Genomic DNA, 24,440 nt, shown 5'->3' with positions numbered 1-24,440 from the left:
TGGGGTTCTTGGCTAAGGGGATTGTCGTTGGCTGACAGTGTTGTGTCCTCCAGGAGAGATTTAACCTGGGCATGTGGCTGTGCTGCCCTCAAGCATCTGGTCCCTTGAACAGAGTATTGGAGCAGAAGAAAGGGGAGGCTCCGGACTGCAGGAGGAAAATCCCAAGTCCCACCCCTGGCCTGTGAGGAGCAGGAGGTCTGATGACACAGGGCTGGAGGGGGAGAGGTGATGATGTCCCCTCATCCACCTGTGATAGGGCCTAGCATGACACCTGCACCATCGAAGTGACACTTAGAGGGCTTCCCTTTTCTTCCTCAGTATCTTTTCTCCCCATTACATCCAAATGCCTGACATGTGCCTTTCCATTTAAAGAAGCTTATGATGAGGTAGTTAAAAAATAATAATCTTTATGGCTTAATGTGTTTCAGTGCGAAAAGGCTACAGAAGACACTACTGTCTAAGATGTAATGAAACCTTAAAAAAATAAAAATAAAAATAACACAAATGGAATTAAACCAGTTATATTTGAATTAACTTAAAAAATTGGAAAATAAAAGAAACATAAGCAATTTGCAATTCAACTCCTTACAAATTCCCTAATGGACACTGCACTGAATTTCCCTTCATTTCCATGTGTGTGTGTGTGTTGATTTTTACATATATATATATATATATTTGAACAAAAAATTATAGAACCCCAGTTTGAGGTGATCCAGGCTGTCCACTGGGCTCCGCAGAAGCTGACAGACCCCAAGGGCTTGGGCTACTCCCAGCCTGGGCTGGAGGCTGCGGTGGCCCCTACTTGATGCCCAGGCTGCTGTGTGGTCACGGGTCTGCAGATCTGGACCTGGGGAGCCGCCCTGCTTGCATGCCAGGGAGCGCAGGGCCTCTGCCTTCACTTTTCCCAGGAGGCCTGACTTGGGCAGAGTCAGGGCCATGCACCCCTGGAAATATGGAGCAGGTATCCGTTTCCAGGAGAGACGTGCTCAGGGCATCCCTCCCCTTTCCTGCGCTGGTTGTTACCACCCTCCTGTCTCTCCCTTGCACAATCACGTGCAATATGGCCACCACGGGGCTCCCTTCCCTTTGGTTGCCTTTCCCAAAGGGCCAAGAGAAAGTCAGGGAAGCCACGGAGATGTGGGCCCTTATTTGCCTTCTGCTTTTGCTCCCGCCCTCTCCACATTCCACATTTCCTCTTATTCTTCCCCTTTATCGCCTCTCACCTTCTTCACCCATCCCCCTCTTGAGCCTGGGGGAAGAGACTTTCTGACCCCTTCCAGCTGGTGGGAAGAGAAGGATCGAGCCTGTCCAGAGCACCATGCCCTTTCCCGGGGCAGGAGAGCACCAATTGCGCGGTTCCTGGAACCCCCAGTCTTCTGGGGGAGCCTCTCAGGCAGGTGGGCCCATCCATCCTCCGCCCCCACCCTGCTCCCAGTCCACCACTCAGGGTGACTGAGCAGGATCCAGGAGTGCAGACTCAGGTCTGGACCCAAGGCACTGCTCGGAAAGCGGGTGAGAGGGTGGCGGGAGATCTTATAGACACTGGAGATGTGAGGATGTCCTGTGCCTGGACAGGACCAGGTTCTTCAGGATGAGAATCGTTCAAAGAGGGAGTGGTGAAGAGCCACAGAAGAAGGAGCTTAAGGATGGGAATGCAAGAAAGTGAAGGACATGACAGAGGAAAGAAATTAGGTGCAGGATTTTGCTCCCTTTTTCTGAGTCTTCATAATCTGCAATTAATCTTTGGCATGGACCATGGCAGCTGTGGCCCGGAAGGGGTGGCCTTGGGAAAGGACAGGGGACAGTGAGAACTCATACTCACTGTTCCTAGCAGGATAAGGGCTGATCTCAGGCCCCATTCTGACCTCAGCTCTGCACTCCTCCCTGGGGCCACGATGAGGGACTGGGTCTCTGATCTCCAATGTACTTTTCCAGCCCTCACATTCCATAATTGTGGCCTGGAATGAACGCTGGTGTCATCTTGTCCTTCTTAGAAGGCAGCCGCTGTCTCCATGCATTTCTGTGCGTGACGTTGCCTTCCTCAGTACTCACAACCTGCTGCTTCCCTTCTATCTCCCGTGATCAGTGTCCTTTCCCTTCTCCTGTCACCTCCACTGACCAGACTGTTGTGTCATATGGGTGGAGGGGGGGAATGATCACCAATATACAGCCAGCCTCCCTAACCAATCAGTTAATCAAGTAACCAATGCAGCCAACCCCCCTAGGATACCTGCCACAGGCCTGGGGTAGTGCTGGGCCCTGTCAGAGGGAATGGCAACCACTGCCACACACAGAGTGTGTGTCCTGTGCCTGGGGTGACCTTAGGTACTTGGAGATACTTAATCCTCAGAACAACCCTGTACCTTTCCTAGCCCCTAAGAGGATAAACATGAAATTAAAAGTACTTGGTCCAAATTCCCCTAATCCACAAGCAGTGTGATAGGGGTTCTATAGTAGGTAAAGCCACATGAACACTGTACCTGCCAGCCTTTGCCTGAGCTCTGGAAAGACTGGGGGGAGACCCCGGGCAGGCCTGAACGGAGGTCACAGGATGGGCCAGGACCATGTGGCTGGAGCAGCAGGTTGTGACAGGGGCAGGGACTCCTGTCTGCTGCTCGGAGTCTCTGGGCCTGGTCAGTCCCAGGGGAGAGCTCAGTGGGGCCGTTAGAGCCAGTGTGTGTGGCCAGCCCAGCAGCCGTCACACAGGCTTCTAGAATTCCCGCCAACCAGGGAGGGTCTCAGGGCAGCTGCACACAGTCCTCTCTCACATGGACTCACATGTGCAGGATTTATTCTGATCCTGAGAGAAATGTGCTCCAGGGTGCACCTCCCACCTCACTTCTGCAGGAGGCCTGAGAGGGTACATTTTCTGTGATGCCCACTCCGGGAGCATCCTTTCACCCAGGGGCAAGGCTGAGGGTGTCCCATGCAGGTGCTGGTCTGAGACCTGAAGGTGCAGAGAGAGGGTCCTCACATCCCCAGCCTCCGGCTCACATGGTAGCACTGGTCTCCAGTTCAAGTGTGTGACAGTGTGTCTCCCCAGACTTCTTCTGTCACAGGTCATACCAAACCCAATGTAGTAACTTCCCTGTTCAGTTTGCAAAATGTGCAAACCAAATGTAATTGAGGCTTTGATGCTCGGTGGAGAAGCAGAAAAGAGCTGGTCTTGGGGGAAAGATAATCTTGAAGAGCAAAACACACTTGAAGCCCATACACATAGTATCTCCTACTGTTATGATGCTGACACATGAAAAACAAAACAAAACAAACCTTCACATATATTTCCTCCTTCTCTCGGATTTCATACCCCATTCCTCAGTCTCCAAAGCAGCAGGGATATTCAACTGCTTGAATGTTTAACTTCATTTACTTTAATTAACTTAAGCATAAGCAGGCACATCTGATCAGTGGCTGCTCCCCTGGATAGCGCAGTTAGGGACACTGGTGTATGGATTTCTGTAGAATATTGTCACGGTGATGCACGACATTATGCATTTGTGAAAATTTATAGAATGTCAAAGCACAAAGAGTGAATTTCAATGGAAGCCGCGGACTTTAATTTAATGAAAATGTGCCATTATGATTTTTGCTAGTTATACCAAAGGTACTACACTCGTGTTAGATGTTATCAGTTGGGGAAACTGGAGGGGTAGAATATGGGAACTTTCTACATTATCTGTTCAACTCTTACATTCATCTAAACCTCCTATTCTAAATAATGCCTATTAAGGTTCTTAAAAATCTGTAAACACTGTTTTAGGGAGAGATCTATTAGAGCCAATGTTCACAAATCAGCTAGAGATGTTGTTTAGTGTAAAACGTGTGCCCAATCTTGAGTTAGAAATGTATCTTGACTTCTATACAGTTACAGCACAACTGATTGCCTTGATCATCCCCCTTTGCATACAGAAGAATATGGTTTAAATTTTTATGGTTTTCTATTAAATATGGGCCACTGACTAAAGTAGAATCCTTCTTCTTGAATGAACTTAATGAGTGAATTTCCACAATACCTCAATGGGGTCATTTATAGAGTACCCCCTGTTGTTTGCCAGATGTGGAGTTTTCTGAAGCACTGCCTGGTGCCAGTTGATATTCTTGACCTCAGGGGAACATTTCTTCTTCTTCATCCTTGAAACAAGATCCTGGGAAATGCATTGCAATAGAGAGAACTGCTGACACCTTGCTGTAGAAGTCCATAGGGAAATTAGTGATAATGTATTCACAATCAATCTTTTGATTCCATTATTTGCCAGCTGACCAGCAGAGCCTTGTGAAGCCAAGTTGGACTTCTAGAGATCTTGCAACTGGGTGTACACTTCGAACACCCAACAGACAGGTTTTGTGAGCAAATAGCTTTATTTCCCTGAGGCATTATAGAAGCACAGCAAGTACATAGTCCATGACTGAAGGCCTGGGTCAAAACTCTGCTTAGAAGCTCCATGTACCTGAGAAAGTTGTACAGACCCCTCTGTGACTTGTTTCTCTGTTCTGAGATATTGAAATGTTAATAGGGCCTAATTTTTAGTATTAAGTTGTGAGCTCAAAATGATTAAACACAAGTAAAGTCTTCAGAAAAATAAGTGGCTGGTGTTTCATAACTACCCTAGGTGTTCAATCACTAAATAAGGTAGACACTTGGTAGTGGTTGAATCCAGAGAGGTGTTGTGGATGGCTCCACAACAGGGGAGGATGTAAGCTTCCTGTTGGCCTTTATATGGAGAGATGCTTACAGCTCAAAGAGAATATCTGTGATCTCCTGTGGTTTCTGTGTCAGCCCTGTTGAGGTGGGAGGCGGCAGAGCAGGGCCTATCATCTGTATTTTACAGTGGGGGCATTCAAATTTAGAGAGAAAAAGTGACTCACCAAAAGTCACTAAACTGTTTAGTTGGGTGTTCAAGACAGAAATTTAGCTGGTTCCCTGGAGAGAGAGATCACTGAACACCTGAAATCATGCCCTGCACCCCTAACCAGGGGCCCCTCAGTCTCTTCCTCAAATCCTCCTGCCCCATTTTCTGTGAAGGAGACAGTTGATGCCTTGGAGGAGGTGCCTGAGCCAAGAGAAAAACCCAGATCCTAACTCAGTCTCCCATCTCTAGGTTTCAATCCTCGACCCAAAACACGATGCAATTGCCCCCAAGTGAAGCCCCTCTGAAGGATAAGGGGAAGCCCAATGTGGGCCATCCTTCCCCGGCATCTTCACACAATCAGCCATCTCACATGGTGCCTTCCAGGTGACCAGTTGAACACCCTCACTGAGCAGGGTTGTTTGGCTCCCAAGCTGACTCAGAAGCCAAGACATTCCAAACCAATGGTCACATGATGGCTCTGCTAAGAATTAGCTTCCCTTCAACTGACCAGATCTGGATGAGCAGGTATTGTGAAGTAATTGGGAGAGTGGCCACCTGGGCTAGTGCTTTGGTGGCTTCATAAATTGTCTGTGGCCTTCTATGTCTCACTGGCTATTGATTGAAGTGTCTAAGCTGCATGGACTAAGCCTAGACTTGGCTGAGAATGAACACAGGGCTGTTCTGGCTCTGAGTATCCACTTTCCCTGCTCCTTCCTTCATCCCCCAGATCCAGTTTCTACAGACTCGTCATCCTTTTGATGAGTCTAGACCCTTTTGTGGCAGGGGACAGAGCCTTATCTCCTCTGGGAGTGCCTTCCCCATAACCACATCTTGGAGACTCCCTCCCCAGGACACTACTTGAGGACCACCAGACATATTTTCCTACTTTCTTTTTCTTTCAGGTAGCATCTATACTGATAATTTCCAATCTTTCTGACCTAGGATGGCCTCGATTCAATTTTAAAATCTCTAGCCCACACCATCTCAACTTTCTTACTCAGCAGTTCCACATGGTTGTTTCAGAACTTTGTCTCCATGTTTCCAAAGCTGAACACCAAGACCACAGAACTTCTGGAACCAGATGTTTGCTGGAGAAGTCTAGGGAGTTGAAGGGAATGGGAAAGTTATGCATTTCCAGAACCACCCAAATCAGGAAAATACCAGTGTAAGGAGTACTTGAGCTAGAAGCAGACTTCAGTGGGTCCCCAGCAGGGTGGGCCCAGCACTCTTGACTTAGCCCAGCTCCCTACCTGAACCATTCAGTGTTTTTTGACACTACTCAGTGTTGCTGTGGATACAAATAAAGACGAAACAAATGATAATAAGTACAGGTGATTTCTTCAAAATTTGCTAGAGCAAGGGAGTCAGCCACTATCCCTTGCCTTTGGGCAGACTCAGAGATGGACAGAAGTTAGAGAAACTTTGTAGAGACAGAATAATACAAGGCCTCAGTGATGCAGGAGACTATTGGCATAAGGAAGCTATGGTGAGTGTTCTAGAAGAAGGGCATCCTATATCATTGTTAGGGGTGCATCTGTGGTTTTATCGGCTTGTCCTAAGTTGCAAGTGAGGACAAAATTCAGGGATACTCGCAGTGGCAAATCAAGTCTTGGCCATTTGGGGCCAGTCAATTCAATACAGAGGTTATTATTTAGCTTCCAGGGCTGTTTGCTCGAGAGAGCGGTCTGACACCTACACGTCTGACTTCTAGGTAATATGCCAAAACTGAAGAAAGTGGGTTGATTTCCTGGGCTGGTGGCTGCAGACCTCATGTCAGAGTCCTATTTTTATATATGGCCAGGCCACTGTTCTTTTGTATCTTCCATTCTCAGTCCCCCATTTTGGTTATGATCTCACTTTTTAGAGGTTGGCCCATTCAGAGAAAACCTGAGATCCCATACTTTGCTGCTAGACACTGTCAGCCATCTTCATAGTTAACTGTCTTGGAGGATGACCTTCATGACCAGTTTGTTCTCATCACAGCAGTCACCTGATGCGAGATCATTTTACATAAATGCATTTAAGACTCCAGATAGAATGCAATGGACCAGCAACATGACTGCTACGAAACAAAGAAACAAACAAGCAAGAACAAATAACAGTCCATGTTAGGGCTAAAATCATAACCTCTATGAAACAAACAAACAAAAAAACTAGAACAATTAAACTCCATGTTAGGTGCTTCAAAACCAGGAACTCCAATGGCCTAACCCAGGCCAAGAGAACAAATCCCATAAGCCCCGAGGGTCAGCCTTGAATCCAAACAGCTTTTTCTCAAGCACTTTATACCCTATTTTGCCTACCTGACTTTATTGGTCCAAGCACAAAAAGTGTTAGCAATGGCACAGATGCCACCATGACAGCCAAGAAGAAATCTAGGGCAACGTGACTCTCCATTACTACTCATGCCAATTGGTTGAGACTGGTGTGTATTCCAAACAGGGCATAGATTTTATTATCTAAATTTTGCCAAAATTCAAGATAGGTTTCGGGGCGCCTGGGTGGCGCAGTCGGTTAAGCGTCCGACTTCAGCCAGGTCACGATCTCGCGGTCCGTGAGTTCGAGCCCCGCGTCAGGCTCTGGGCTGATGGCTCAGAGCCTGGAGCCTGTTTCCGATTCTGTGTCTCCCTCTCTCTCTGCCCCTCCCCCGTTCATGCTCTGTCTCTCTCTGTCCCCCCCCAAAAAATAAAATAAACGTTGAAAAAAAAATTCAAGATAGGTTTCTTTTTTAAATGTTTATTTATTTTTGAGGAAAGAGAGCACGTGAGAGTGGGGGAGTGCAGAGATACAGGGGGACAGAGGATCTGAAGCAGGCTTCACACTGTCAGCAATGATCCTGACACAGGGCTTGAACTCACAAACCATGAGATCATGACCTGAGCCAAAGTTGACACTTTACCGACTCAACCACTCAGACGCCCTTTAGAGGTAGGTTTCTTACAGGTATGTTTTTGTTTGTTTGTTTTTAAGTAGACTTCACCCCCATCATGGAACCCAGCATGGGGCTTAAACTCATGACCCTGAGATCAAGGTCTGAGCTGAGATCAAGACTTGGACCCTTAACTGACTGAACCACCCAGGTGCCCCTATAGACTTCTATGCAATTTCCACCAAAGGGAGCATTGTCCTAATATTTTTCATAAGAACTAATTCCTCCAGTAGTGCACATATAATAATGAAAATTTAAATATTGAAAAACTGAAATATTAAAAAATATGAGAAATGAAATGTGGCCTCGTTTTGGAGCTCATATATGAGTTGGAATTTAAAGCCTTGGTGATTCATTTCATTTGATGAAACCCATATTTCCCAGAAGTATTTACCATGGGGTCTGATGATGGATGGCATATCCAGCATTCAGGAAGACTGAGGGTAATGGCAACTGTTTGGGTCTCTTCTGGCCAACAATGTTTATAACTAGCATAAGGATTATAGTAAGAAAAAAGGAGGGGCGCCTGACTGACTCAGTCAGTAGAACACATGACTCTTGATCTCAGGGTTGCAAGTTCGAGCCCCATGTTGGGTGGAGATATTACTTAAAAAGAAAATCTTTTTTTTTTTATTTTTTTTTTTAAATGGGCTGGGGGCCCACAGAGAGAGACAGAGCATGAACGGGGGAGGGTCAGAGAGAGAGGGAGACACAGAATTTGAAACAGACTCCAGGCTCTGAGCTGTCAGCACAGAGCCCGATGTGGGGCTCGAACTCATGGACCGCAAGATCATGACCTGAGCCGAAGTCAGACGCTTAGCCGACTGAGCCACCCAGGCGCCCTGAAAAAAGAAAATCTTTTAAAAAAGAGAAAGAGAAAAGGAGTAAAGGGGTAATGATGGGTGGATGTCAACAAAGAATTTATGGAAAATGAGCAGAATTGTTTTAACTAAGCAGATGCAAAACAGAAAAAGAATTAGATGGGAGGTTTTGCCCAACATCTTGGGTGGAAGCTGCTCACTATCCATCACCATTTGCCTGATTTTAAAAAATATTTTATGTTTATTTATTTATTTTGAGAAAGAGAGAGAGATCATGGGAGGGACAGAGAGAAAGGAACAAAGATAATTCCAAGGAGGCTCTGCACTGTCAGCACAGAACCTGATGTAGGGTTCAAACCCACAGACCTGTGAGATCATCACCTGAGCTGAAAACAAGACTCGGACGCTTACAAAACTGAGTCATCTGGGCATCCCCATTTGTCTGTTCTGAAAACCTTGGGTCAGCTGTCTGCTTACAGAAGATCTCCAAGAAACCTGTTTGAGGTCTCCCAGTTTGAATAGCCTTCTAATTCTGAATATACAAATATATATGCATATATAATTACACACACACACACACACAGATACACATACACATGGTGAAATATGATGCCAAGGGTGAATCCCAGGAGTTTCACTGCTTTATTTAATTTAAACAGTACCTGATTGGGGCCCATTCCAATGACGTGTAAGAGCAGTTTTGCTCTGATGTCTGTTCCCACAGAAAAATCTCCAGTTGAAGATCATGAAGAAGCTTCTAGGAAGATGTTGAAGGAAGGCAGCCTTAAGCTGTTGGTGAAAAACTTGGGTATTAGTACAAGAGTTCTTTGCAATCTTTTGCCTTGTCTGTATGCAGTAGGGCAGTCTCGTCTGGGTGGTGAAGTTCGCAGATACATGGGTCTTCCAGCTACTAAGGTATAGTGGGTTATCCAGTGTGTTCCCAAGGGAAGTGACTGGGTAGCCATAACTGCTTGTGTGTATTTGCACCAAGGGAGCTCACAGGTTTCTGAGAGTTTTTGCTAATCTTAATGGAAGGATGGAAGTGTTTCCCCCTCTTTAAATAGGTTATGTCTGAAATAATGAACTGTGTCTGGCAAAAATGTAATTTCTTTGGAAACTCAATTATTTCTCTCTTGCTAAGGTTGAGAGCAAGTAAATGGAAGCCCTTTTATAGGATTTTTTTTTTGTTCTCTCGACAAAGTGGGAGATCATTTACATATTGTATGAGAACTGAATTACAAGGGAAACTTAGGTTTTTTTTAAGTGTTGGTGGAGCACATGGGAAAAGTACATGGGGCATCGAAGTTCCTGGGCCATGGCCCTCCACTATGCTACTGTTCTTTCCAGGAAAGAGCAAAAAGTATTGACTTTCCTGGTCTAGAGAGACATTGAAAAAGGCAGAGCAAAGATCCATGATGCTGAAGCAAGTAGCTTTGAAGAATTGACAACAGGATGGTATTTGGGTTAGGTACTCCAGGGAAGCAAGAAATAACAATTTTGTTGATGACCCTGAGATCATGAACAAATCAGTATCCTCATTCATTTGGTGTCTTTACTGGCATAACAGGGATATTACAAACACTAGTAGAGGGTGTAGGAGGACTTTCAGATAAAAGGCTTTAAACTGCAAGTTTGATCCTTTTTTTTTTTTTTTTTTTTTCTGGCTTGAAGGGATATTGGGGAAGTTCAAGTAGTGGTTTGGTAGGCTCTACCTAAACTTTCATAGGTTCTTATCCAATTGTTATGCCTATGTCAATGGGATTTTTAGCACATGGAGTGTCAGGTACAGCAACAATATCCTTATCTAAGGTATGCCTTACATATCATGGAAGAGGCAAAGGTACATCCAGAGCAGATACAACTTGATTATACACAGACGTGTAGGATCTCAAGAAATTGTCCTTGTGGTGTGCCTTCAATATTACAATTCCACGTGCAGTCTCTCCCTATTAAATCTGCCTGGGTGGAATCCTAGAGAAGCAGAGGTTAATTTTTTCAGCTAAGGGGTCTCAGGTTGTGGTTAAGGGTAGGGAGACAAGGAAAATATTTGGGTTATTTGAGGCCAATCACATGCATAGCATGTTTACTCAAAGGAAGAGGATAAGCAGCAATGGCAGCATTTAACATCCAAATAGTAGCACCCTTATCTGCTAGGTATTGATGAAGACGATCCTGTCTATGTATATTTAAGTCTTGCATGCTTAAGCATGTAGCAAGATTGTGAAAGCTTCTTTTCCTTGGAACACCCTCACTTATCTGATTGGAGGGATGTTTCTTGGGTCTTGGTTTCCTTTCAGCACAAGGGACCATCTAATTCCCAGTGCCGAATCTGTTGACAATATCTACAAATGTCCTTCTCCATAGGTAGTTGGTTTAGGGAGTGGGCCACCTAACTGTGTCACCCGCATGGCCACCACTTCTCCTTGTCTTGTTTTTGTTGTAAAGCCCTTTCCAAATGTTCTCCCAGGTCACTGTTGTTCAGCTAAAGGGGTTCTTTTCCCTTTTAATTTATGTTATGAAGTTAGGTCTCCAATTTCAGGTGTAACTCCATTGACAGAATGAGATGAAAGGGTTACTGTTACAACAGCACCTTTTTAAACTCATGAATGAGAATGAAAAATATTTCCTAAAAATACCTGAATTGGTATTTGGTATTTGGCTTTTTCATAACCATCATCACCCCTTTTTTGACCCTTTAGTTTATGGTAGAAAAGAGGGTCTTGTAGGTGTCTTTCTAGGTCTGTCCAATCAGCTTTTTCCGTTCAAGATTTATCATCTGAGAGCCCAACCAATATGTGTACTGGTTGATATATGTCCGTTAATCCTGGGTCATATATGCACCTAAAAGAATTCTAAATGCTTCTATGAATATTTGCTGGTCCTCTTTGGGTTAGAAACATCTTGAAGTATAAGCTCTTACAGAATTTCAGTCTTAAGATTTACACGGTGTGCTGTTGCCTTCACACCTTGCTATGGGAGGGACAGATCTTTAGAGGCCAGGGGCACTTTGGTGTTTTAGGTGAATTTGGAGGGCAAAGTGAGGGATCTATAGAAGGGGAGGGACAGGGAGCAGGTGCAGGAGAGAGACCAGATGCATAAGAGGAGAAGCAGATACAGGGACACAACTGGGGCATGAGGAGGGGAGGATTTATTAAAGAGGTTTTTCTACTTTATTCTTGTTTAGGTGTGTCAAATTGTTCATTAGTTTTGTCCAAACAATCTTTCAGTGAGACCATTTTTGATTCAGAATTTCCTTTGGAGGTCTCAACATAGCAACCAAAAGGTATTGCCAATTAGGGTCCTTCCTTTTTCTAAGATGCTTCTCAAATGAATGATTTTGTTCAAATCAGCTAGTCCAAAGTTGGCCGTGGAGATCCAAATCATCATGGGTGAAGTCGTGGGGAACAAGAATTAAGATTATAATGAGGAGTGCCTGGGTGGCTCAGTCAGTTAAGCGTCCAACTCTGGATTTGGGCTCAGATCATGATCTCACAGTAAGTGAGTTTGAGCACCACATCAGGCTCTGTGATGACAGCACAGACCTTACTTGGGATTCTCTCTCTCTGCCCCGTTCCTCCCTGCCCCTCCCCCACTGACCATCTCTTTCAAAACTATATAATCATTTTTTTAAAAGATTGTAATGAAGTATATGTGAAAAGCAGTATTTTTTTTTTCTGGCAGGGGAGAGGGTTTAGGTTTAGAGGATCCCAAAAGAGCTGGTGACATTTGTTAGAAATAGAACATTTGTGGACCTCATGCCTTGGGCCCCCAAAGTGGCAGTTGGCCAACTGCCTGAACACAGACCCAACAATCTGTACTCCCCAGCCTGTGGGAAACCAGAGGGAATACTCTCAGGACACAACAATCAAGGTGGTGAGAGAACCTCAGCTGGCTTGATTGGTGACTTTCAGCACAGTTCATCCGGGTTGATACCAGTCTGGTGAGATCATCAAAGTCACGGTTCTGTGAGGCTGGCTCAAAGGGTCTAGACTCACAAGGGCTTGTTTGTGGCTCTATGCTCAGATTCTTCTTATAACACACAACACTTTTACACAGCACAGCACAAAATAGTAAAACAAAAGACAGCATGAGGGGACAACAAGAGGCCAGATTCCACCAAGGAGACCAAACAAACGGGAACCAAGAATAAGACCCAGGCACCAGAATGAGTGTCAATAGCCTAGAAACTCACTCCAACAGAGCAAATTTCAGATGCAGTGTTCACTCACCGTGGCATCAGGGACTCGACAAGCTGCAAGCAGCAAGGCACAAGGGGCTTCTGTGGGCACCACACTTGCTTGAAGGTTGGGGTCTTGCAGCAACAGGCAGCTCAGACTGGGTCTCAGTGGGGCCTCTGTGATGAACTGCCCAATAAACAAAGGCCAACCAAATGAGCACAAGCAAAGAATATTTGTCAGAGCTTGCTAGAACAAGGGAGTCAGCCACCATTACTTGTGTTTTGGCAGAGATTCAACATCATGGAGGAGACTGGAAATTCATTTGAGTGGGGCAAAGCGAAGGCTTTAGCTATGCGCTAATGGGAGGCTATTAGCATGGGGGGCCTATAGTGAGCTGTCAAGAAGCGAGGTATCCTATGTGAATCTTAGGGGTACATATTTGTCTTTTCTCTGGTTCGTTGGCCCTCTGTTGGAAATGGGGACCAAAATTCAGGAATGTCTCTGTTATAAATATGGCCATTTGGAGCCAATTGTTACAAGGTTGTGGTGTAGAGTCCTGAGCAAGTTGCTAGATACAGCAGCCAGATTTCCTACAAGTCTGACTTATATATAGTAGACCTGCTTCCTCAGCAGAAAACAAGATAATGGGTCAGTTCCTGAATTAGTTGTGGGTCAGAAACCTATTTTAAATATGGTCTGGCTATGGCCCAGTGGTGTATTCAACCTTTGGTGTGGATTGGGGGAGGGGGTCAGAAACCAGGGAAATGCTAGGGAAGTTGTTGAGCATGGCTGAAGGCAGAGGATATAGATTTGAAGATCCAAGGATATCAAGTGCCTAGATGGGACCGGTCCTTCAGGATGAGAGTCACAAAATGTGGGAAAGAGGAAATTAGTCAAAGCTACATAAAGGAGCTGAACAAGAAGAAAGAGTGAGGGTAAAACAGATGAAATAGAAAAAAAAAAAAAAAGTACCTACCTATTGTTGATCTATGTATCAGAATCTTCCAAATCACCAGAGACGTCTTCCTTGTGTACAAGGACAGGAATGGGGATAGGTTGTCCTTGGGTAAGGAAAGGGGACAGTCAGGGTGAGGTGAGAACTTGAGCTGGTGCTCCTGGGATTAGGTTGCTGACCCCAGACCTCAATTCTGTCCTCAGCACTGCAGTCCCCTCCCCCCTCCCCCTGCCCCTCCTGGGGCCATGATCCCTTCTTCTCTGTGATGGGGAAGTTTTCTAGGATCTTTGGGCCCTTCTCAGCTCTCAGACTCCATACTTGGGACCAGGGAGCAATGCCTATCACCCTGTTACTCCAGGAAGCAGTCACTGTCCCCATGACTTTTATGTGTGGCATTCCTTGCCTTCCACCTCCTTCCACTTCCTCCCTGTCTTCCTTCTTCTTCTTTCTCCTACTCATTTATTTCTCATTTCCCTTCTCCTTGTCACCTCCTACAGCCAGATTGTCCTGTAACAAGGGAACAGTGGAGAAACAATCATGGGTTTACTGTCACCTTCCCTAATCAATCAATCAATCAGTTGATCAATTAAACCAATCCAGCCAACACAAGAGCACCTGCCATGGGCCCGGGGTTGCTCTGGGCCCTGTCAGAGTGACCACTAACTCAGCATATCAAGTGACTGTCCTGTGCCTGAGGGATCTTAGGTACTTGAGACACACTTATTCTTCATAACAGCTCCTAAGTTTCCAAGCCCATTGTGGGGATAAACATGAGAGTAGAGGTAAAGTAACTTGTCCAATTTCCTACAGTCTAAATTTCCTATAGTCTGAAAATGGGATGATGGAATTTCTAAAGCAGGTGTGGCCACATAAACATCAGTGCCTGCCTGCATTTAGCCCGAAACTGAAAGGACTGGGGTGAAGCCCCAGGCAGGCCTGAAGGAAGGTCACAGGGTGGAGCATGACCGTGGTGTTGGGAGCAAGTCCATCACTGTGTGGCTGGAGCAGCAGGTACTGGCAAGGGCAGAGACCCTGGCCCCACTTCAGGGAGCACCTGTCCTGGGCCTGGTCAGTCCCAGGAGACATCTCAGTGGGGCTGCAAGAGCCAGTGTGTGCATCCAGCCCAGCAGCCTTCACACAGGCTTCTAGAATTCCCCCAACCAGGGAGGGTCTCAGGGCACCTGCACACAGGCCTCTGTCACATGGAGGCAAGTGCAGGATTCATTCTGGTCCTGGGACTGGGATTTGGGTGAGGAGAGGAGGAGAGAAATGTGATCCAGGGGTTGCCTCCCACCTCAATTCTGCCAAAGGTCCCGGGACAACTTGCAGGAAGCTGAGAGTGAACATTCTCTGTGATGCCCACCCCAGAAGTGCCCTTTCACCCAGGTGTAAACCTGAGGGTGTCCCATGCAGGTGTTGCTCTGTGACCTGAAGGTGCAAAGGGAGAGGGTCCCAGCTCCCCAGCACCTGACTCACAAGGAAGCACTTTGTGTCCAGTTCGAGTGTGCGTGACAGAGTGTGTCTCATGAAATGGCCTCAATATTAGGTCAATGCCAACAACCCAAACCAAAATCTCTCATGCTCTATTCCCAAGAGATTCTAATCAAACATAACCAAAGACTTTGATGCTTGGAAATGGCAAAGGTACCCTGAACTGGTCTTCTGGGAAAGATCATCTTAAATACCGAACAACAAAAAAAATGATTACACCACTGTTGTTCAATGACAGCAGTGAGACAACAGAAAGAAATAAAAGGCTTACACATTGGCAAGGAAGAAGTCAAACTTTCACTCTTCGCAGACAACATGATACTCTATGTGAAAACCCAAAAGACTCCACCAAATGAGAGACCTGGGAAGATGGCGGCGTAGGAGGATGCTGGGCACACTTCATCCTGCTGATCACTTAGATTCCACCCACATCTGCCTAAATAACCCAGAAAACCACCAGAAGACTAGCAGAATGGTCTCTTCATAGACAAGAGGCCCACGGAAGAGGGTAGGAAGGGTGGAGAGGTGGTGCGTGCTACACAGACTGGTGGGAGGGAGCCGGGGTGGGGGAGGGGCAGCTCGCCTGGCAAGGCACAGCCCCCAGAGTCTGGCTTGCAAAGGTGGAGGGGCCGGACTCCATGAGTTCTGACAGCCAGCAGGACTGAACATCTGGAATGTTAAAGGTGAACAGCTCTGCTCTTGGAGAGTGGGGAGGGCAAGAGGACGCCAGGAGGAAGAGTTGTTGAGCCCCGGAAGACAGAGCTCAGCTCAGCGGGGAAACAAAGGCACTGGCAAGTGCTATTTCCCTCTCCCATCCCCCCAGCTGAAATTCCAAAGGGAGCCAGTTCCCGTCACCAAACTTGCTTGCACTGCGCAAATGCCCAAGGCTGTGCTTCTGAGGATCCATCCTTCTGACAGGCCTGCCTCCCTCCAGGTGCTGCAGGGCCCCTCCAGCAGGGGAAGACCGAGGGCAAAGTGACCTAAGCCTGCCCCTCCTACCCCTGTGCACCTTGCGGATCCACCCCAGCTAATATGCCCTTGGCCAGATCCCATCGAAGCAGCACCACAAGCCTGGCAGTATGCAAGTAGCCCAGACAAGTAGCCCACACTACTCCACAGTGAGTCCTGCCCCTGGGAGAGGGGAAACTAAGGTACACAACAGTCTGACTGTGGCCCCAGTTGTGGTCTGGGGGAAGACATCAGGTCTAACTGGGGCCCCACCCACCAACACAAGTTACTCCGGACAGCACAGGGAAGTGACTTGCAGTTTGGAGCTATCTCAGGGACTACCCAAAATGACGAAACGGAAGAATTCTCCTCAAAAGAGACTCCAGGAAGTAGTGACAGCTAACAAATGGATCGAAAATGATTTAAGCAATATAATGGAACAAGAATTTTGAATAATAGTCATAAAATTAATTGCTGGGCTTGAAAAAAGCATAGAGGACAGCAGAGAATCTATTGCTGCAGAGATCAAAGGACTAAGAAATAGTAATGATGAAATAAAAATGCTATGAATGAGGTGCAAAATAAAATGGAGGCGGCCATTGCATGGACTGAAGAGGCAGAGGAGAGAATAGTGAATTAGAAGATAAAACTATGGAAAAAGAGGAAGCTGAGAAAAAGAGAGAGAAAAAAAAATCCAGGAGTACGAGGGGAGAATTAGAGAACTAAGGGATGCAATCAAACGGAACAATATCCATATCATAGGAATTCCAGAAGAAGAAGAAGAGAGAGAAAAGGGCTGAAGGTGTACTCGAACAAATCATAGCTGAGAACTTCCCTGATCTGGAGAAGGAAATCCAAGAAGCACAGAGAACTCCCTTCAGACGTAACTTGAATCGCTCTTCTGCATGACATATCATAGTGAAACTGGCAAAATACAAGGATAAAGAGAAATTTCTGAAAGCAGCTAGGGATAAACAGGCTCTAACTTACAAAGGTAGACACATAAGAATAGACCTATCTACTGAATACATAAGTAGACCTATCTACTGAAACTTGGCAGGCCAGAAAGGAGTGGCAGGAAATCTTCAATGTGATGAACAGAAAAAATATGCAGCCAAGAATCCTTTACCCAACAAGTCTGTCACTCGGAATAGAAGGAGAGATAAAGGTCTTCCCAAACAAACAAAAACTGAAGGAATTCATCAGCGCTAAACCAGCTCTACAAGAGATCCTAAGGGGGATTCTGTGAGTGAAATGTTGCAAGGACCACAAAGTACCAGACACATCACTACAAGCATGAAACCTACAGACATCACAATGACTCTAAACCCATCTCTTTCAATAATAACACTGAATGTAAATGGACTAGATGCTCCAACCAAAAGACATCAGAATGGATGTCAGAAAGGTATCAGAATGGATAAAAAAAAATGAGACCCATATATTTTCTGTCTACAAGAGACTCATTTTAGACCTGAGGACACCTTCAGATTGAAAGTGAGGGGATGGAGAACTATCTATCATGCTACTGGAAGTCAAAAGAAAGCTGGAGTAGCCATACTTATATCAGACAAACTAGACTTCAAATTAAAGGTTGTTGGGGCGCCTGGGTGGCGCAGTCGGTTAAGCGTCCGACTTCAGCCAGGTCACAATCTCACAGTCCGTGAGTTCGAGCCCCGCGTCAAGCTCTGGGCTGATGGCTCAGAGCCTGGAGCCTGTTTCCGATTCTGTGTCTCCCTCTCTCTCTGCCCCTCCCCCGTTCATGTTCTGTCTCTCTCTGTCCCAAAAATAAATAAATGTTGAAAAAAAAATTAAAAAAAAAAATTAAAGGTTGTAACAAGAGATGAAGAAGGGCATTATATAATAATTACAGGGTCTATCCATCAGGAAGAGCTAACAATTATAAGTGTCTATGCGCCGAATACGGGAGCCCCCAAATATAAACAACAATTAACCACAAACATAAGTAACTTTATTGATAAGAATGTGGTAATTGCAGGGGACTTTAATACTCCACTGACAGTAATGGATAGATCATCTAGACACAGGATCAATAAAGAAACAAGGGCTCTGAATGATACATTGGATCAGATGGACTTGACAGATATATTTAGAACTCTGCATCCCAAAGCAACAGAATATACTTTCTTCTCGAGTGCACATGGAACATTCCCCAAGATAGATCACATACTGGGTCACAAAACAGCCCTTCATAAGTATACAAGAATTGAGATCGTACCATGCACACTTTCAGACCACAATGCTATGAAGCTTAAAATCCACCACAGGAAAAAGTCTGGAAAACCTCCAAAAGCATGGAGGTTAAAGAACACCCTAGTAAAGAATGAATGGGTCAACAAGGCAATTAGAGAAGAAATTTAAAAATATACGGAAACAAATGAAAATGAAAATACAACAATCCAAACGCTTTGGGATGCAGCGAAGGCAGTACTGAGAGGAAAGTACATTGCAATCCAGGCCTATCTCAAAAAACAAGAAAAATCCCAAATACAAAATCTAACAGCACACCTAAAGGAAATAGAAGCAGAACAGCAAAGACAGCCTAAACCCAGCAGAAGAAGAGAAATAATAAAGATCAGAGCAGAAATAAACAATATAGAATCTAAAAAAAACTGTAGAGCAGATCAATGAAACCAAGACTTGGTTTTTTGAAATAATAAACAAAATTGATAAACCTCTAGCCATGCTTCTCAAAAAGAAAAGGGAGATGACCCAAATAGATAAAATCATGTATGAAAATGGCAGTATTACAACCATTCCCTCAGAAATACAAGCAATCATCAGAGAATACTATGAAAAATTATATGCCCACAAACGGGACAACCTGGAAGAAATGGACAAACTCCTAAGCACCCACACACTTCCAAAACTCAAACGAGAAGAAATAGAAAACTTGAACAGACCTATAACCAGTGAAGAAATTGAATCAGTTATCAAAAATCTCCCAACAAATAAGAGTCCAGGACCAGATGGCTTCCCTGGGGAATTCTACCAGACATTTAAAGCAGAGAAAATACCTATCCTTCTCAAGCTGTCCCAAAATATAGAAAGGGAAGGAAAGCTTCCAGACTCATTCTATGAAGCCAGCATCACCTTGATTCCCAAACCAGATATAGACTCAGCAAAGAGAACTACAGGCCAATATCCCTGATGAATATGGATGCAAAAATTCTCAACAAGATACTAGCAAATCGAATTCAACAGCATATAAAAATAATTATTCACCATGATCAAGTGGGATTCATTCCTGGGATGCAGGGCTGGTTCAACATTCGCAAATCAATCAATGGGATACATCACATTAATAAAAGAAAAGATACGAACCATATGATCCTGTCAATTGACGCAGAAAAAGTATTTGACACAATTCAGCATCTTTTCTTAATAAAAACCCTCGAGAAAGTCAGGACAGAAGGAACGTACTTAAACATCATAAAAGCCATTTATGAAAAGCCCACAGCTAATATCATCCTCAATGGGGAAAAACTGAGAGCTTTCCCCCTGAGATCAGGAACACCACAGGGATGTCCATTCTCACCGCTGTTGTTTAACATAGTGTTGGAAGTGCTAGCATCAGCAATCAGACAACAAAAGGAAATCAAAGGCATCAAAATTGGCAAAGATGAAGTCAAGCTTTCACTTCTTGCAGATGACATGATACTATACATGGAAAACCCAATAGACTCCACCAAAAGTCTGCTAGAACTGATACATGAATTCAGCAAAGTCGCAGGATACAAAATTAATGTACAGAAATCAGTTGCATTCTTATACACTAATAATGAAGCAACAGAAAGACAAAGAAAGAAACTGATCTCATTCATAATTGCACCAAGAATCATAAAATATGTAGGAATAAATGTAACCAAAGATGTCAAAGATCTGTATGCTGAAAACTATAGAAAGCTTATGAAGGAAATTGAAGACGATACAAAGAAATGGAAAAACATTCCATGCTCATGGATTGGAAGAGTAAAATTGTTAAAATGTCAATACTACCCAAAGCAATCTACATATTCAATGCAATTCCAATCAAAATTGCACCAGCATTCTTCTCCAAGCTAGAACAAGCAATCCTAAAATTTGTATGGAACCACAAAAGACCCCGAATAGCCAAAGTAATATTGAAGAAGAAAACCAAAGCGGGAGGCATCACAATACCAGACTTTAGCCTCTACTACAAAGCTGTAATCATCAAGACAGCATGGTATTGGCACGAAAACAGACATATAGACGAATGGAATAGAATAGACTCCAGAACATACTTAAACATCATAAAAGCCATTTATGAAAAGCCCACAGCTAACATCATCCTCAATGGGGAAAAACAGAGCTTTTTCCCTGAGATCAGGAACACGACAGGGATGCCCACTCTCACCGCTGTTGTTTAACATAGTGTTGGAAGTTCTAGCATCAGCAATCAGACAACAAAAGGAAATCAAAGGCATCAAAATTGGCAAAGATGAAGTCAAGCTTTTGCTTTTTGCAGATGACATGATATTATACATGGAAAATCTGATAGACTCCACCAAAAGTCTGCTAGAACTGATACATGAATTCAGCAAAGTTGCAGGATACAAAATCAATGTACAGAAATCAGTTGCATTCTTATACACTAACAATGAAGCAACAGAAAGACAAATAAAGAAATTGATCCCATTCACAATTGCACCAAGAAGCATAAAATACCTAGGAATATATCTAACCAAAGATGTAAAAGATCTGTATGCTGAAAACTATAGAAAGCTTATGAAGGTAATTGAAGAAGATATAAAGAAATGGAAAGACATTCCCTGCTCATGGATTGGAAGAATAAATATTGTCAAAATGCCAATACTACCCAAAGCTATCTACACATTCAATGCAATCCCAATCAAAATTGCACCAGCATTCTTCTCGAAGCTAGAACAAGCAATTCTAAAATTCATATGGAAACACAAAAGGCCCCAAAGAGCCAAAGTAATTTTGAAGAAGAAGACCAAAGCAGGAGGCATCACAATCCCAGACTTTAGCCTCTACTACAAAGCTGTAATCATCAAGACAGCATGGTATTGGCACAAAAACAGACACATAGACCAATGGAATAGAATAGAAACCCCAGAACTAGACCCACAAACGTATGGCCAACTCATCTTTGACAAAGCAGGAAAGAACATCCAATGGAAAAAAGACAGTGTCTGTAACAAATGGTGCTGGGAGAACTGGACAGCAACATGCAGAAGGTTGAAACTAGACCACTTTCTCACACCATTCACAAAAATAAACTCAAAATGGATAAAGGACCTGAATGCGAGACAGGAAACCATCAAAACCTTAGAGGAGAAAGCAGGAAAAGACCTCTCTGACCTCAGCCGTAGCAATCTCTTACTCGACACATCCCCAAAGGCAAGGGAATTAAAAGCAAAAATGAATTACTGGGACCTTATGAAGATAAAAAGCTTCTGCACAGCAAAGGAAACAACCAACAAAACGAAAAGGCAACCAACAGAATGGGAAAAGATATTTGCAAATGACATATCGGACAAAGGGCTAGTATCCAAAATCTATAAAGAGCTCACCAAACTCCACACCCGAAAAACAAATAACCTAGTGAAGAAATGGGCAGAAAACATGAATAGACACTTCTCTAAAGAAGACATCCGGATGGCCAACAGGCACATGAAAAGATGCTCAACGTCGCTACTTATCAGGGAAATACAAATCAAAACCACACTCAGATATCACCTCACACCAGTCAGAGTGGCCAAAATGAACAAATCAGGAGACTATAGATGCTGGCGAGGATGTGAAGAAACGGGAACTCTCTTGCACTGTTGGTGGGAATGCAAACTGGTGCAGCCACTCTGGAAAACAGTGTGGAGAAAATTAAAAAAGACCTACCCTATGACCCAGCAATAGCACTGCTAGGAATTTACCCAAGGGATACAGGAGTACTGATGCATAGGGGCACTTGTACCCCAATGTTTATAGCAGCACTCTCAACAATAGCCAAACTGTGGAAAGAGCCTAAATGTCCATCAAGTGATGAATGGATAAAGAATTGTGCTTTATATGCACAATGGAGTACTACATGGCAATGAGAAAGAACGAAATATGGCCCTTTGTGGCAACGTGGATGGAACTGGAGAGTGTGATGCTAAGTGAAATAAGCCATACAGAGAAAGACAGATACCATATGGTTTCACTCTTATGTGGATCCTGAGAAACTTAACAGAAACCCATGGGGGAGGGGAAGGAAAAAAAAAAAAGAGGTTAGAGTGGGAGACAGCCAAAGCATAAGAGACTCTTAAAAACTGAGAACAAACTGAGGGTTGATGGGGGGTGGGAAGGAGGGGAGGGTGGGTGATGGGTATTTAGGAGGGCACCTTTTGGGATGAGCACTGGGTGTTGTATGGAAACCAATTTGACAATAAATTTCATAATTGGATAGCACTTCTCTCTGTGCTTCCACATTTAAAAATAATAATAATAATAATAATAATAATAATAATAATAATAGAATAGACTCCAGAATTGGACCCACAAATGTATGGCCAACTCATCTTTGACAAAGCAGAAAAGAATATCCAATGGAAAAAAGACAGTCTCTTTAACAAATGGTGCTGGGAGAACTGGACAGCAACATGCAGAAGAATGAAACTAGAGAACTGTCTTACACCATTCACAAAAATAAACTCAAAATGGATAAAGGACCTGAATGTGAGACAGGAAACCATCAAAACCGTAGAGGAGAAAGCAGGAAAAAACCACTCTGAACTCAGCCACAGCAATTTCTTACTTGACACATCTCCAAAGGCAAGGGAATTAAAAGCAAAAATGAAGTATTGGGACCTCATCAAGATGAAATCTTCTACACTGCAAAGGAAACAATCAACAAAACTAAAAGGCAACCGACGTAAAGGAAAGATATTTGCAAATGACATATCAGACAAAGGGCTAGTTTCCAAAATCTACAAAGAACTCATCAAACTCCACACCTGAAAAACAAATTACCCAGTGAACAAATGGGCAGAAGACATGAATAGACACTTTTCCAAAGAAGACATCCAGATGGCCAACAGACACATGAAAAGATGCTCAACGTCACTCCTCATCAGGGAAATACAAATCAAAACCACACTGAGATACCACCTCACGACAGTCAGAATGGCTAAAGTGAACACATCCGGAGACTATAGGTGCTGGAGAGGATGTGGGGAAATGGGAATCCTCTTGCACTGTTGGTGGGAATGCAAACAGGTGCAGCCACTCTGGAAAACAGTGTGGATCTACCCTATGACCCAGGAATAACACTGCTAGGAATTTACCCAAGGGATACAGGAGTGCTGATGCATAGGGGCACTTGTACCCCAATGTTTATAGCAGCACTCTCAACAATAGCTAAATTATGGAAAGAGCCTAAATGTCCATCAAGTGATGAATGGATAAAGAAATTGTGGTTTATGTGTTATAATGTTTAAATAACTTCCAACTAGTAAGACTCCAACATGTATAAATTAGACCTCACTAAAATGTAAAATTTTAGTGACTCAAAGGACACCATTAAGAAAATAAAAAGACAGGGCGCCTGCGTGGCTCAGTTGGTTAAGTGTCCGACTTCGGCTCAGGCCATGATCTCATGGTTCCTGAGTTCAAGCCCTGCATCGGGCTCTGGGCTGACAGCCCAGAACCTGGAGCCTACTTCGGATTCTGTGTCTCCCACTCTCTCTGCCTCTCCCCAGCTCACACTCTGTCTCTCTCTCAAAAGTAAAATAAAAAAAGTAAAAAAAAAAAAAAAAAAGTAAAAAGACAACCCACATTATAGAGAAAATTTTGCAATTCATATATCTAATGAGAAACATAGTTAGCATATATTACAACTCAGTTATAAAAAGACAAAGAACTCAATTTTAAAATGGACAAATGATTTCAAAAGAATATTCTCTAAAGAAGCTTTTCAGATGACCATTAAGCACATGAAAAGGTGTCCAACATCACTAGCCATCAAAAAACTACAAATCAAGGGGCGCCTTGGTGGCTCAGTCGGTTAAGCGTCTGACTTCAGCTCAGGTCATGATATCGTGGTTTGTGAGTTCAAGCCTCGCATCGGGCTCTGTGCTGACAGCTCAGAGCCTGGAGCCTGTTTCAGATTCTGTGTCTCCCTCTCTCTCTGCCCCTCCCCTGCTCATGCTCTGTCTCTCTCTGTCTCAAAAATAAATAAAACATTTTTTAAAAATTAAAAAAAAACTACAAATCAAAACCACAGTA

The 24,440-nt window shown here is 44.0% G+C and overlaps 1 protein-coding gene across 5 annotated transcripts in view; it reads right to left on the bottom strand.

Moving 5' to 3' along the window:
* Positions 1-24,440, bottom strand: part of LOC123588145 (proline dehydrogenase 1, mitochondrial) — a 74,590-nt gene that overhangs the window by 5,464 nt on the left and 44,686 nt on the right. Inside the window, exons 14-17 of one of the 5 annotated variants that reach the window (XR_006707726.1) lie at positions 13,755-13,839; positions 12,830-12,964; positions 9,263-9,389; positions 6,167-6,912 (exon numbers count right to left, since the gene is read on the bottom strand). The gene's annotated coding sequence lies outside the window, so the exon portion shown is untranslated. Of the gene's footprint in view, positions 1-6,166; positions 6,913-9,262; positions 9,390-12,829; positions 12,965-13,754; positions 13,840-24,440 lie in introns of those variants that run through there. The other 4 variants (XR_006707727.1, XR_006707728.1, XR_006707729.1 and 1 more) reach the window with 4 other exon arrangements.

The sequence above is a fragment of the Leopardus geoffroyi genome, chromosome D3, assembly GCF_018350155.1.
Source record: "Leopardus geoffroyi isolate Oge1 chromosome D3, O.geoffroyi_Oge1_pat1.0, whole genome shotgun sequence".
NCBI classification, from domain to species: Eukaryota; Metazoa; Chordata; class Mammalia; order Carnivora; family Felidae; genus Leopardus; species Leopardus geoffroyi.
The sequence above is the reverse complement of the archived record's forward strand: the minus strand, read 5'-3'. Positions and strand labels throughout refer to the sequence as shown.